Source organism: Manacus vitellinus, unplaced genomic scaffold (genome assembly GCF_001715985.3).
Source record: "Manacus vitellinus isolate BGI_N305 unplaced genomic scaffold, ASM171598v3 scaffold_16_pilon, whole genome shotgun sequence".
Lineage (NCBI taxonomy): Eukaryota > Metazoa > Chordata > Aves > Passeriformes > Pipridae > Manacus > Manacus vitellinus.
The window spans coordinates 625428-633523 of NW_021939189.1; positions in this window are offsets into that span (position 1 = coordinate 625428).

Here is an 8096-nt window from a genome sequence, read left to right on the forward strand (position 1 = left end):
CCCCCAGCAGTGCTCCCCAGGACACCCCGGCACTGAGGCCTGGCTGCATCCCAGGTATTCCTTTGCTCATTCCCATACCGTGGAACAGCTCCCTGAGAGAAGCTCCCCGTGGTAATGGATTGTCTCCAGAGCCCTTGGGATGCTCTGGGAGGTTTGGGCAGCCCCCCCGGAGCAGCTCTGTGAGGCTCATGGAAATTTACTGCAGTGCATTCCACGGAGTTACTCCGGGCTCACACCATGGAAGTGGGAGCACAATTGACCCCCTTGTTCTGCGTGTCTTGGCTCCGAGGCCTTAATTAGACTGAACATTAAAAAAAATCCACTGACTGGAGGGAACAATTTGGCACTTAGAGAGCAACACAAATTCTGTAGCAGGAGCAGGGCAGAGCATGAGGAGCAAAGGCAAGAACAGGGAGAACCACACTCAGAGGGGTAAAGAACATGAATTTTCTCTGGAAATTTTATTTAAATTATTTGTAACCTAATTTAGCACATCAAGGACTGTTCAGTTTTTGTGTGTTCTGGATGGACACAGTACTTCAGGCCAGCTCTGATTTCCAAGGACACAAGCACTTCCCTGGACTTAATGGAATCATTTCCTCTTGAAAACGTATCCCATTACTGCCCTATGTCAGCTTTTCCTAATCCTGGCTCAATATTCCTTTTGCCTTTGGGGGAACATCTACACAACGTCTGCTTTCACTCCCTTTAAGATCAGAGCCCAGGATGTCACTGCAGTGATTTGTGGTCAAAGACCTGGAAGAGACTTGGGAATTCACCTAGTCCACAATAAAGCCCACATCAACCCTGCACACTGTCCCACTGAGCAAGGACCCAGCATGTCCAGGTTTTCTGGCTTCTGTAAACCATCTTCCTGATCCAGGTGTGCAATAATAACTAATTTTGTTTGTTTGTTTGTTTAGGACAAAGGAAAGAGTTCTTGAAATATACTTGGGAATACAAAAGCTTGTTTCCAGCTCAGGTCAGGGTTTAACACACACCAACAGTCTCTGATGTTCAATTTGCAGCTTTCTCAGTCTACAGGAAAAAATCCAAGCCCACCCAAACTAGGAGAATCATAGCTGTGGGCTAACCAGGGAGCACAGACTGCACGAGGAGATGGGCTGCTGAGACAAGGGTGTTCCTGCACTCAGGTACAGGAACCAGCATCTCCTGCTCACAGCAAATTACTCTCGTGTGAGAGCTGTTCCCTCGTGAGAGCTGTTCCCTGGGAATTCCCAGCTGTCCCCGGAGCGGGAAATCGCAGCAGCCATTTGTGTAACTGGGGAAGCAGAGGGACATTTGTGTAACTGGGGAAGAAGCAGAGGGACATTTGTGTAACTGGGGAAGCAGAGGAACCAGCCAGGCTCACCCTGCTGCTCACAGCCCACTGAGCTCTCCGTGCATCTCCCAGTCCTTAATAAGCATTTGGCCTTAATTGCTGATTTTATTGCAGCCCAGTACTTTTGCCAGAATTGATGAGCATTGTTTGCAGTGCAGTTTTATGGCTCTTCCTCGCTCCAGTGCCTGTGGAATTGGATCTCCCTTCCTCACGCGTGGCATGGCGGTACCTGGCACCATCTAGTGCTGGGATGCCAGGCTGGGGCACAGAGCTGGGCACCCAGACCTCGGATCATGGGATCACAGAACATCCTGTGGTGAAAGGGACCCACAGGGATCATCAAACCCAACTCCTAAATCGTCTCTGTGGGAAGCAGCTGGTGCTGGTCAGACCAGAGCTCAGGAGCTGGAGTGAAAAATCTTCTCAAAACTCCTGGTCAAACTGCCCTGGTACAGCCCAGAGCCCCTGGGAGACAGGGATCTGGGAGGGCTCCAGGAAAACTTCAACTTGAGCTTGACAACAAGAGGTTTAGGGTGTAAAATCCAGAATATTCTCGACTCCTGCAGGTTTCCTGAGGACTCGGCCATGGAGCACCTCTGCTCTGAGGAAAGGCTCACTGGGTGCAGTGGCATTTCCCAACCAGCTCACTGGTCTGAGCTCTGACCCCCAAACATCCCCCTCTCCCTGTGGAAACCTTTCACCCCCGAGGAGCAGAGTCCCCCAGCAGCCGATGAGCTTCCACTTGTTACTCTAACGTGAGTTTGGGGATATTTAACTTTAAAGCAGAAACATCAGTTCCCAGCTGTGAGTCCAGAGCATAACCAGGACAGGGTGAGAGCTCATTCTGTGAACCTTTACATGAACCTTTACATTTTATGGCAAAACTGTTGATTTTTGTATAGAGCAGTAGATTCCCTGATGAAGCTGGGGATGCTTAAATGCCTTAAAATGTTGGCCTCAAGCTGTTATCAAATTCAGTGCAGGCAACAACAAACAGAAAGCTGCCACCATCCCAACCACTTCAGAAATCAATTATTTTAGCAGCACCCCTATTGTCAAATTAAGCTTTTAAAAAAGATGCTCCATGAAACCAACACTCATTTATCAGAAAGTGCCTCAGTACAACACAAAGCCATAGACAGAAGATTTTTTTAATAGGGCATGTTTATTGCAGAATTGTCTACTACCCGTTTGACCCATGAAACACAGTTAAATTAAATCTACTGTAACTGGCATCATTTGGCAGCTGGAGTCTTTATTACAAGGCAATTCCAGCAACCAGAGCTAAGGAAGGGCTTCATTATCCTGGGGAAAGTGAAAACACAGAGTACCTGCCCTTGGAATATCTAAATGTATGTACTGTGACCATAACCATCTGGGGCAAGAGAGGCCAGGAATACCTTTTTATACATTTTCATACATTTTCTTTAAATTTTAAGGGCATGATCTTTAACTTGTGTCATCCTGGACTCTCTCTAATTCCCATAAATAAATCCAGTAACAATCAGCACCACACAGATATATTTGGTGTGACTTCCAGAGCAATCCCATACACTCCTGGAGGCAGTGGCTGTATTTGTGTTGCCTAAAAAAATGTTATAAAAATGCTTCCAACTAAGCTGCTCTAAGAATGTTACTGGCTGTAGTAGAGCCTCTGAAATCTGGCACAGCAACACCCCCTCAAGCTACAGAAGTCTTTTCTTTGTCCCAGGAAATCTCATGTATATTTAGCAGAGTTAAATTTAAATTATTATTTTCCTCCTCTGCTTGTGCTCCCCAGCAACAAAGAAACAGTAATTGAGGGTGAATGTTTTGTGAAACCACAACGTGAGACAACAGAACCGCAACCCACTGTGTTAAAATACTTGTCTGCACTCCAGCTGAGCTTCTTCCCAGCACACAGAACCTTTCCCTCCAGGAGCAGGGAATGCCTACAGGCTTCCTGCACCCGCTCCGGGGCCACGCTACCCCATCTCCAAGGATATTCTTCTTTTTGCTTCACGTTTTCTCCCCAGGCTGCCTCCTTCATCAGCTGCTCCAGCGACCTGGCTGCAGCTCTGCTCCTCGGGAGCTCATCCCTTTCCAGGGAAATCCACAGCAGTGCTTTCCCTGTGGCACTAAACCTGCATTATATGGGAAAACTGTTGTTTAAACATGTTTCAAAATGGCTTTTGGTGGTCTCTTTGCAAACACTGCTCCTTCCCCCCAGCACCCCCAGGACAAGTGTTATCCCTGCAGGGATGTCCCGAGCAGAATCCTGAGCTGTTCTCATTGGCCCCTTTAACCCCTTCCTATTGGCTGTTAACCCCTTCCTGCAACCTGATTGGTTACTCTGTGATTCCTCCGAACCCTATAAATGCAACCCCCCACAATGAGCTCTCTCTCGCCTCCTCCCCACTCGGGTGTGCTGACTCTGTGCCTGCCGTGGGACCGTGTGGGTGGAAGGAGGGGAGGGCACCTCTCCCCTCCGGGCTCAGGGACTGAAGAAACCCCTGATGCTGGAGTTCCCTTTCCCTATCCTTCAAGCCGTCGGAAATGGTTCCTCAGATGGAAATGGAACTAGAACTGGGCCACCCCACGTCATGGGGGGAAAGGGATCCAGACTTCCCCTTCCTGCAACCACTCCTGCTCGAAGGAAAAGGGGCGTTTGGATCCCCCCACCTCTGCTCTGGGCGTGCCCAGCCTGATTTGCATCCCCAGGAGCTCCAGGAGCTTTGCACCGTCAGCTCCTCTCGGAAGCTCAGCACAAAGCCATTCCCAGCACACCACTCACTCTGCATTCCCACACGGACAGTTCCCTGCAAACAGCAGTCCCGAGCAATGCTCTGCCTTTTCAGTGATTATCCACAACAACCTACGGGAGCTCCTGCCAACAGCTGTGCTTTTATCCCTGCTGGAAATGTCATTTGCTGTTTCAGGAATCCCACCAGCCCCTTGGAGCTGCTATTAAAAGAGAAAACAAACTTTCTTCTGTGAAACGCTATCGAGAGAAAGCACCTTTTTCCAAAATGCCAAACTCTGCACTGCGCCTCCCCAGCTGCTTCCCAGGAACAGATGTGCTCCCTGCTCCCGGCCTGGGATGCAGCTTCGAGCCAATCCCAGTTCCCTGGATACAGGTCTGCTCTTTGGGCTGGCATTTGGTGAGTCGATCCCAGATGTTCCCTGGTCTGTTTTCATAAAGCAACATGTTCTAACAGATTGATTCTGATACCTCACTCCAAAGCACTTATTCTCAGAAAGATTTCCAAACCTCAGGTGGCCATAAATAAACATAACCCCATTTCAGCTCTAAAACCCAGAACTGATTCCATTCATCTCCTCCTCCAGCTGCTCCAGTGCCACCCTCACCCTTCAGAGATACAGCAAACATTTGCCTTGGAAGTCAACAGGCCTCAGTTGGCTTCTGCAGCCAAAGTTACAATTTATTAGAGATGGGAAAGAGATGCTTCTGAACCAGCCCAGAGCACTGAGTGCCACAGCCAGGCCTTCCTGGGACACCTCCAGGGCTGGGCACTCCAAACCTGCCTGGGCAGCCCCTGCCAAGGCCTCACCACCCTTTCTGTGCAGAAATTCCTCCTGATGTCCCACCTGAGCCTCCCCTGGCACAGCTTGAGGCTGTTTCCTATTGTCCTACTCCTTGTTCCCTGGGAAATGACCACCCCTGGGCACTCATGGAATGTGCTGCAAGGGAAACGAACTATTTTTACTGACCCAAAATGTGAACAGACACCGCTCTAAAGTGAGGATGTGGTGGCCACTCTGCAAGACAATCTCCAGCTGCAACGATCATATTGAAATAAAACACCCCAGCATCCCCCTGCTAGAGCTGTTTTCCTGCTTTAACTGTAGTTTTATAAATCTCCATGGAAATGTTGCTCATTTGGACAGTTGCTCAGCGCACCAACAGATGGGGTATGTTAATCAGTTTTTAAGGATATGCTAAAAGTCTGGGATAATTTGAGTTCTGTGTTCAGAATGTTTGCAAAAAACACAAACTTGTAATACATAAAAAAAAAAGGTTCACTCTGATGCAGTGGAAGGAAACAGGATCTTAGAATATTTAATTAGAGGCTTTTAAAATCACCAATTTTCTGTAATGCTGAATAGATTATTAAATCAGACTGTCTTCTTATATTTGAGTTAAATTAGGCATGAAAAATAAACATAGTTAAATTTATCTTTCATTTAGAAACCTGCTTCAGATTCTGAAGGGATCAAAATACTTGACTAGAACAACAACTCAGATGTTTTATTGCTTTAACTGATAAAAGTGCCAGGGCAGCAACAACACAACACTGGTTCTAAAAATACCACACGTGGGGCTCCTAAACTTTCCATCTTCACAGTAGGTAAAAAAAAAGGAAGTAAATAATCAGCAATTTCTTTGCAAAGTGCAATATCTGAAGGGAAGAAGAAAATCAAATGTGTATTATGGATTTCACCAGCAAACCAAGCAAGGGGGCTGCCCCGTCCTGGGCTGTGGCAGCACCAGGGTTGAACCAGCAGGTTCTCAGTTTTTGAGGCAGTTTTGCATGTTTTTGCATGTTTTCTCCCTTGACAAGGGCTCTCATGCTGCTGCTTGCACTCCTCTGCAGTTACCACCACTTCCAACCATTCTTCCTTGGGTAATGTTAACACCTTCCAGAACCTATAATAACTTTATATTGTCAAACCTCTGCACATTTTTGTGACAACCTCGTAATGGTAACAGAAAATTAATTCCATTAAATCAGTTTTTCTTCTCTGTGATGTACAAAGAAAATCCATAAATGCTGACTGCATTATTTCTTCTTGATTACCTTAATGAATATAAGAGTTTGCTATTTTATTACTATTCCTCTGTCAAATAGCCATTGACTATATTATCAGCAGCAGGCAAATGGAAAAGATACATAGAAAAATCTGCAAGATTTTGATACAATCCCAAATACACGTTCTTCTTTGCATTCTTCACTTTCTCCATGATAGGTCCAAGGATTAAAACCTAATTCTCACGCTTGCACTGTGTTTCAGGATGAAGCACTGAGTGCTGCAGGGAGAGGATCTCCCCATTCCCGCTGTAATGTGGGGAGGTCACAAGCCAGAGACAGCAAGGACCAGCCAAGATCCTGGTCAGAGGTTGAGCTGGAGATGCCATGGGATATGTTATCCCGCCATACAGTGCAAGATTACAGCCAGGAAGAGGGAACAGCAATATCTTTCCAACCAGGAAAAGAACAGACTAGGACAGGATCATGGGGCCTGGAACACAGCCAAAATTTTAAATGGCAAATTAATTGCAAAAAGAAAACTCCCTGGTATTCCCTCAGCTCCCAGAGGTGCAAAGGAAACCACAACAAATGTGCAGGGACCAGTTCTGACCCTGAACTTCGAGGAGCTGGGAAATTACATAAATTCCAAGAGAAATGGCTGAAATGGGAGAGTGGGAAACATCACTGAGCACTGCATGAAAACAGGAGATTTCTGAGCAGGCACACAGGTTGGTATGAAACCAAAGCATGTGAAACCCAGGTATAAGTCACATAAAATAAACCCAGGTATCATTCTGAGCTCAAATCTGTCACGTTTATATTTTATTTCCGTTAGTTAGCAAACATTTCCTGGCTCGGAGTGTTCAGGATGGCATAGGGTAAGTGCAGCCAGAAAGAACAAACTGAACAAGGTGGACTCAAACCCTGGAACTGTCCAGCTTTGCAAGGAGGTGATATTTGCGAGGCTGGATTTGGAATGTGAATCTGTACTGCCATCTGCAGAGAGCAGCTTGGCAAATTAATGGGCCGTCAGTGTAGCAGCAATTAAAGTGCCAAAGTGCAAATAGGGGGATGTAAGGTTGGAATCAGGGGGGAAAGAGGACATGCCGTGACACCTTTGTCCCAGCTGACGTTCTGCACAATGCATGGTGCGTCTCAGGAATGGATTTTATACTCTATTTCTTAAATGCTGGTTTTTTGTTCTTTTAGGAGGAAAACTGATGCCCTTCTGTTCCTCCCACGTCCTCCCCAGACCATTTGCAGCTGGAGGCAGCAGGATTGTGCTATGCATGTGCTGTGCCCAGGAGCTCCCTGAAAACCTCTGCTGTGTGAAGGGCTTGGCCACAGCAGTGCAGAACTGCTACTAAATACCATCACAGGGAATAAAACCAACAGATCCCAAGGCGTCTGTGTCAGTGACCACTCGGAGGCCTGACTTTGCTGTGATTTATCTCCCCTCACACTGAGGGAGTGGCTGCAGCACGTCCCGAGGCTTGGAGCTGGTTCTGGTTTCAGCCCAGCTCTGTGTCCCTTTTCCCCTGTGAGACCCTGTGCCACAGCACCAGTAACAGTGTGTGAGGTAACATGATCAGCAATAAACAATGTATCTGAGTGTTTCTTACAAAACAAAAGACTCGTTCCCTCACTTCATTCCCAGGGAATTCCCATGCTTTGTTCCCTCAGGAAACACCTTCCAGCTGAGGAGTGAACAGCCCACCCGGTTCCTGCCCATGTCCCAGCACATGGACGTGGAGCTGCTGGAGTGAGTTCCGAGAGGCCATGGAGATGCTCCCAGGGCTGGAGCCCCTCTGCTCTGGAGGGGCTGGGAATGTTCACCTGGAGAAGAGAAGGCTCCAGAGAGACACGAGAGCCTCTTCAGGGCCTAAAGGGGCTCCAGGAGAGCTGGAGAGGGACTGGGGACAAGGGATGGAGGGACAGGACACAAGGAATGGCTTCCCACTGCCAGAGGGCAGGGTTGGATGGGATACTGGGAAGGAATTCCT